We start from the raw sequence: 8,351 nt of genomic DNA, 5'->3' as shown, positions 1-8,351 counted from the left end.
AAAGACGACACAACAGGAGATGAGCGTGATCAGAAGCATGCTTCTTGTTTTCTTTGACGTTCCCAATGGTGCTGAGTGAAACTGTCTCCCAGGGTCAGACTGTCAATGTAGAGTTATAACATAATCTTGTTGAGGTGTCTGAGGGAGAACATTCCCTCACTGACAACTTGAACTGTGGTTCACCCCAATACATTCTATTTGTTTATTGTTGTTTTTATCTTGAGAAAAAGTCAAACTGAATTTCATTCAATCCATTGAAATCTTTTTGTTTTTTCTTCACACTAAAACAAGCGTAGTTACCATCTGGCATAATTGCCATGTTTCTGCTGCAAAGTGAATATTAATTTAAAAGCTCTCCCTTTGTGTGTGTTCTGCCCTGGTGTATAATCAATACTTAAATGTGCCAATATCTGGGACTGTTTCAGGGCACTGTGCAGCTGGGGGAATTGTTGAAGGTCCAGTACTGTGGGTGGAGGTGAAATGTATGCACACCTAACCTTTCATATGCACCAAGCATATAATCAAAACCATAGTTAGCTCCCACCGTGATCACCCTCTAATTTTGCTGGTTGACTGGTTTTTCTGAATGGGAGATAAAGAGGATGCACATTCACAACAGGTGGTTAACGCTACGTGTGCTGTGCTGGATTCTGGTAGCTGACTGATCCTGGTGAAAACGATTTATCTATATATTCCTAATTTACCATTGTGTGGACAAATTTGCATCCCACTTTTTAAAATATATATATTTTAAACAGGAAATATAGGGAGACATAAATATATGGAGAAAGTTGACACCCTGACCAACAATAGTCCTTCATGTTTGGCATTCATGCCTTATTGAATTAACATAAGTTGAAGAGGTTTGCGTAAAGCTCTTATTTGTGACTATCTAAAGTGACCACACTCACTGGAAATTAAATGCTGGGCCAAGTACGATAAGCACTATGTTCGGACTTACTCAAGCTTGTTTGTGCTTGTTTCTTTAAACAGTCCAAAGATATTTAAAGGTTTCAGATTTTGCACCAAAACTTCTGTAAACTACAAAATACAGGACCTAACATTCCAACAAAGCACCCTAAATCGCCTCTGCAGCCTCAGTAAAGCAACATTTAAGCGACGCATGACGCCGCTCTCAGTTCGCTGCTGGTGGGAGAGTCCCCAGCTGACCGTCCCAAGAGTCCCGTATGTTGGAAAATAGGACACAGGAAGGGAGGGCGCTAACTGGTGAGCGCCAGCTGAACTTTCAAAATAAGAGCGTGTTCTCTCTCTCTCTCTCTACACACACACAAACACGCACACATATACATATGTGCTTATAGCAATTTTCATATTGCTTTCAAATAATGTGCTGATGGCCCATATAGGCACATAAGTGTATTCATACCGTAATCTGTCATATTTTTCAAAATGCATTTCAGCACGTTTCTGTATGGTTGTTCATTGCTCAGCCCTGTGATTATTGAGTCTGGCACTGGCCAAATAAAAAAAAAAATTGACTTATTTAAATCTGAAATTGACATCATGCACATACTAACTACACATAGTAACTTCCTGGAGTTGTCTTACATCAGCTTGAATTTTTACATATATTTTATATACATTATATTCTTGTTATTTCATATTTTAAAAAACAAGCACTTTTTAGATTTTGTTGTATAGCAAAGTTTGTGTGTGTGTGTGTGTGTGTGTGTGTTTTCTTCTTTTTTTTTATGTAACCAAATTATTAAATATGACCTTTTCCAGAACTACTCATGCTGCAGTTACAGTTTATTTTCTTACTTTTGATGCATCCGAGTAAGAACTGGCTACAGTGGCGACATAAAGTCTAACACTTCACTGTTTATTGCAATAATCTGAGACATGACACTTTCAAGTCTAATTAACGATATGTTTGGATTTTTACTCTTACTGTTTGCTTCTTCCAATTTGAAGGTTGTTTTGACCTAAACCAGGATGCACCTGTGGTTTCGTGTAAATGGTGGTGAAATACTGATAGCACTTTCATTATTATTTACCCATGTTAATAGGTTTTGGGTTGGTTTTTTTTTTTTTTTTTTTTGTATATTTTGCACTGATTCAAACGATACCTAAATAAGTGTCAAAGACAAGAGTAGACACTGCTGGAGCAGCTGAAAGAAGGATTGGAGTTTTTTTTTCTTTGTTGAATAGTCATGCATGCGGTCATTTGAGTCATGAGTCATTGGTGACAATGAATAAGGTATTTCCCATGTATGATGATAAAGTGTACCAAGTCTCAGAGGAAGGACACAGGACACATATATAATCTTCAGATAGTGTGAGAAATGTGAAACACAGATATATGACATGTGTGTTGTAAATATACACATGCCATATATCTGTATTTCACATTCCCATGAGACCAATCACATTTCCTTATCTGTCCAATAGTACTTTTTCAATTAGAAATGTTAAATGTTGCACTAAGATCAAACAGTACTATGGTAGTCAGTTTGCCTGAGTCTGGATTCAGGCAAATATCATTTAATATCTTTACAAGAGCAGTTTGTGTGTGGTGATACTGATGAAAACTGAATAGCTAAAAAGCTGAATGACCAGGTTTAAAACAGCAGGTAACTGCATCATGATTGTTAAATTGTTCCATTTTATAAAAGTAAAATAGCAGGAACTTAGCAAACATGGAAAATAAGCTTTTCTCTCTTCTAATAATATCATGTGACTTTACTCGTGTCAGTTTTATTTCATGAGCATCTGAAACCACTAAAACTTGTATGACTTACAGGCTTGAAAACGCTCTTTTGTTTTCATCAGAAGAGCAGCTTTGTCACCTGCTTCACCTTAGAAAACGCTTCAAAGAACGGAGCCAGATTCAAAGTGACAATGAAAAGATGTCACTGAATCCCATGACATACCTCAATTACTTCTGCTCAGTGCATTCATAGAACCTCTGCAGCATCCTGCATGTTTTTAATGCGGTTTTCCACTTTATCCATTTATCTCCTGCTGCTTTGTCTCACATTGTGTATTATAGCTGTGAAGCCCTTAATGTGAATCTCGAACTGCATGCTGATTCTCACCATAATCTTTTGCAGTATAGTATCACGTTTACTAAGCTTTTTTATGCAACATTTTTTCAATTGAATTTGATTATTAGCTCTCATAGGCACTGTTCTAGAGATGGCATGTAAAGGAAAGTTGGGAAAACACACAGTATGCGGGGTTGCATTTAGATGATATCCAGCTGTTTGAAAAAGAGTATGTTCTTTACTTTTTGGAGTTAAGTGGTTAGTTCCTGAAAAGTGTAAGTGTAAGATTAATCTAAAGTGGGGAGTAACTGGGCAGATGAAAACATCTGGATCACTAAAATGACACAATAATATCGTCACTCAACTCAAGATGCTAATGCCAATAAAAACAGCTGTGTGGCAGGCACATTGTAGACCCAAACACAGAACTTGGAAAGCAAGCATAAAAAAACTGTTTTAATGCAGATTGCTCACCAAAGCACAAAGCACACAGCTACAGTAAGTGGGACAACGCAACAAAGGACAGGGGAAGACACAGGTAATAGTGAACAGGTGGGGAACACAGCTGCAGACACAACTGAGTCAACACATAAAGAGACACTATCTTAAACAGGAAGAGGGAAACATGATTAACATGACACAAAAAGGCTATTTTCTAGGCACACTTTAGGCCCTCTAAGACCCCGCTGAGCATTGTTTAGTCACCTCAGACTACTTGAGTAGTGTAGTTAACCATCTCCACCCCTTTATGTATTCTTCTTCTGACACCTGCTTCCAGCAGGATAACCATCATGCCATTAAGCTGCATGATGCTATCATGTCAGTATGAACCAAACTCTTCCAAGTCCCTCTGTATTTATTTGAGAAATGCAGAAATGATTATCTGGAAGACAGTTTTAACTCGTGACCATATAATTAAAGAACTTTTTAGAAGTATTTGTTCAATCACTTGCAAAAACAGTTGGGACCAAAAATATTTAATTTCCAATCCACTGGAAATTAAATATGCTAATTTAGACTGATGAAACATTTCAGCCTCTGATCAATTAAAACACAAGGCTGAGGCAACATAATTTCACGTGAAAGATTCCATTTCACTGAGCGATAAATCAGATAGGGCTCTTTGAATCTATTCCAGCAATCACGGCGAATCACACAGCTTGACAGAGCCTGATTCAGTGAACATTTGGACTTTGGAAAGTAATTTCATTACCGGCATTTTAATGAACTCATATTCCTCATTTCAGAAGAATAATTGAATGATTTAGTAGCAAGCAGGCGTCTCATGGCATTTTAGTTTTTCATGAATGACAAAACCTTATTGAGCAGCTGTTTGCCTGCACCTGACAGGACAGATCCATATTAAATGATCACCCTGACCTTTTGCTTGTTCTTACTATGATCTGGGGGGCAAAAAACACAATGATGAACAAGAAGGAAAGATGAAGAATATCTTTGTCTGTCTTTTTTGATAATGGTTAAAAAACAATTACCAGATGATAGAAAGAATAGCAGTGTGTGATGTGGATATTACACATGTCCACAGATGTTCCTTAAACATTACAATCAGGGGTGTTTTATGTATGCCTGCAGCTGTGCTCAGTAGGGCAAAAACATTTAAATAAAAACGAGTTCTTGTTTTCAGCTCTTGGAGCCAATGTTTTATCCTGTTAATTCTGCGTGCTTTCTGTGCAAGTCCCTCCAGTGACACTGAAAAGAAAGACACGCTGAGCTGGATTGTCAGAGTTTGTTTTAGGCACTGTGGTGTCAGTATGGATTGTGTTATAGCTATGACAGTATGATAGCTTGTCCTTTCAGTGAAATCCAGCAGTTGTTGACATTGTTAGACATGTAGCTGGCTGAGATGCCTAGAGGTTATACACCAGCCTAAACAGCTGATGACAAGTGGCTTTTCATTACAAAACACAAACTGCAAATTTATTAGAAAATCTAGATGTCCAATTTTAGAAATGAACAAAAAAGGCTGAGGAAAAATTTGATTTCTCTTAACTTCTGGTTGTTGTTAGAAAAAGAGAATATTCTGCCTTTCGCATGATTTTAGTCAGAGGATATGCTGCAAGTTGTTGATGTAGTGTGAGCATATTATTGCTAATTTATGGAGCCAGACTTCTTTGTCAGTGTGCTAGGCATATCTAAAGAACTGGACTTCAGTTTAGCCTTTTAGTTCCCATTCAGAACAGCTTTACATCTTGGACTTAAACTAACCAGCTCCTTGAGGATGTTATATCCATGGATGTTGTCACAAGAAAGTTTGATGCTCTGATATCAGCTTATAGGCCATTACGTGAAATGAGCTGGAAAGGGATCAACATATTGTCAGGCTATTTGTGTCAGGAGGAAGGAGGGGGAATAATGTCAGAGCCATAAAAATTGTCCACCAGCAGCTTACTTACAAGAATCTGAAATGTTACAATATGCCTAGCAAAGTCGAACCTTTAATAACAAGGGTTCATGAGCTAGCATCAGTGTGAGAGTGAGAACACTCTGAAAAAATACAAAGTAGACATTTTTACAAAAAGGATGGCACAGCTGGGGGATTAGGACAGCACATTTTGTCCCACAGGCATCAGCTTGTCAGCTTTCTTCAGGCACACAGGTTGAGTTTATTCACGATGAGTCAGTCTTTACCGCCTAATGCATTTAGCCACAGGATTGATCACTAAATAAGCCAGAAAGGCATCATGTGCACATGCACATCCACAGATTTAGCAGATCTAAGTGGGACTTTTTTACTTGCACATTTCCTTCCCTTTTTTTCTGCTTAAATACAAAGTCAAATGGGTTCATTTAGGTGTTTTTCCCTCTGTATTCAGTGACCCTTCTATATACTAAATTGAACCTAAATTCATATGCAGGTAACCACTGCTGTGTATCAAAGGTGCCAATTTCATGTGTTATTCAGGACAAGCCAAAGGCCAAATCATGAATATACACAGAATGACAGCCGGAGTCATGATGTATTTTAATTTGTACTTCTTTCTTTTTTCACTGTTAGTGAGAAAGACAGAGAGAATATGAAGCAGTTTTTGTGAGAAAAGACAGCTGCTTTGTTATGCACGGCTCAAAAAAATCAAAAGGACACTTTTTTATAAGAGTAAAGCATCAAACCATTTTAACTTCTGGGATATTCATCTGGTCAGTTAAGTAGCCGAGGGGGTTGTTAATCAGTTTCAGCAGGTTGGTGTTAATGAAATTAGTAACAGGTGCACTGGAGGAAGCAACAGTGAGACAGTAGTCTGACTGATTTGGCAAGGCTAAGTGTCACTGCTGGGAGCATGAGGTAATACATGGACCATACATAGGTTGCACAGGTAGCCCAGGTCCTCCAGGATGGCACATTATACGTGCCATTGCCAGGTCTGCAGTCTTTCCCAGCACAGTGTCAAGATCATGGAAGTGATTCCAGGAGATAGACAGTTACTCTGGGAGAGCTGGACAAAGTCTTAGAAGGTCCTTAATCAATCAGAAGGACTGCAGCATCTGCTCTTTTGTGCAAGGAGGAACAGGATGAGCACTGCCAGAGCTCTACAAAAGGACCTCCAGCAGGCCACTGGTGTAAATATCTTTGACCAAGCAATCAGTAAAAGACTTCACGAGGGTGACCTAAAGAACTGGCGTGCTCTTGTAGGCACTGTGCTAACTGCCCGACTCTGTGGAGTCTCACTGGCACTTCCCATAGAATATCAGGCTTAGCAGGTTCACCACTGCTGCCCTGTACTTCACACTGAGCACATGTGACATTTGTGAATGGATCTGGAGAAGCTATAACATCGTTCAGCATAACTGCTTTGGTGGTGTATCAATGATGGTCTGGAGAGGCATATCCATCTAAGTTCTATAGGCAAGGTAATGGTATGCTGACTGCCATTAGTTCTCAGGATGAAATCCTGATCCTATGCAGGTGTAATGGGTTCTGGGGTCCTCCTGGTGCACAACATTGCCTGGCCTCATGTGGTAAAAATATGGAAGTAGGGACTTGAGGATCAAGGAGGTGATACCATTGACTGGCCCCCACACTAGCCAGGAGCTCAGTGACGCCCTGGATCAGATCTGGGAGGAAAACACATGCATGATTATGTTCTGATTTGTTGTCAAGGTGATCCTTTACGTTTTTTTTTGAGCATCATATGTTTGAAACTCTGTATTGCTCATAGTATAAAAAATAGCAGGTGGCTTGACAATACATTGTTAATCATCAGGAAAATGGCACAGGTGTGCTCCAAATCATAAATTGGGAAGTAAATGTCCAAGATCAGTGTGTTAGTGGATGCTTTGCTACTGCCAGAGGGAGGCGATCAACAGAATGTGAAGACCACAACATTAACATCACAAATAAACGAACCTCGTCTAACACAATTTACAGACTGCCCACATCACAGCTACTCCAGAAACGTGTGGAAAACCACACGGGCTTATATAACAGGTGAGGTCTGGTATTGGCCCAATGACAAACCAAAAATTATTTTACTCATTATCCCTGCATGTGTCAAAAGTCATGGTGGTACAACAGCAACACTAGTTTACAAAGAGTTTCCAAATTTATTCTCAAAATTTTTTGCAATTCTTGTTTTATGCAACTAACAATCCTGGGACAGGTATTCAGACTAGAGGCACACCAGGATAGGCCTTTTGATCAACTACAAATAATAATAATAATAATAATAATAATAATAATAATAATAATAATAATAATAATAATAATAATGACTATTTATTTAATAAACAGGGTTAGAAAGTGCTTCACAGTTCAAATAAAAACCACATATTGAGGATAAGTGTGCATGTTAAATCAAACACACATAATCAGCCATAACGACAGACATTCACACAAACATGCACGTGTGCTTTCAAACTATGGCAGCAAATGAAGGGGGATGGATTAAGGAAATGATAACTTATAAAAATGAGTTTTCAGCATTCACTTAAAACAAATAACAGAGTCAGCCAACCTGACTGGCTGAGCAAGGCTGTTTCACAGTTTGAGTGTCACACCCTCAAAGGCACTATCACCTCTGGTTTTAAATGGGCTTCAGTGAGCTTGTACAATGTGAAGGTATAAGATATTATTGTATTTTATAATATTGCATGGTGTTTGTTGATATGATCTCAAAATGGGTGGAGGTTTTTCTTTTAGAAATCAGGATGCAGGTGGAGTGGCCAGTGCCTTCTTGAGAGAAATTTCTGGAGAAACAGCAATGGCTAGCATGAATCCAAGTCGTTCATGCCAGCCATTGCAAGGGGATGCAGATGTTACATATCTATAAAAGACTACTACATGCGAACAGGGCTGTCTCTTTCTAAAAAGAAAAAAAAAAGCTCCCT

Source organism: Astatotilapia calliptera, chromosome 15, assembly GCF_964374335.1.
Source record: "Astatotilapia calliptera chromosome 15, fAstCal68.1, whole genome shotgun sequence".
NCBI classification, from domain to species: Eukaryota; Metazoa; Chordata; class Actinopteri; order Cichliformes; family Cichlidae; genus Astatotilapia; species Astatotilapia calliptera.
The sequence above is the reverse complement of the archived record's forward strand: the minus strand, read 5'-3'. Positions refer to the sequence as shown.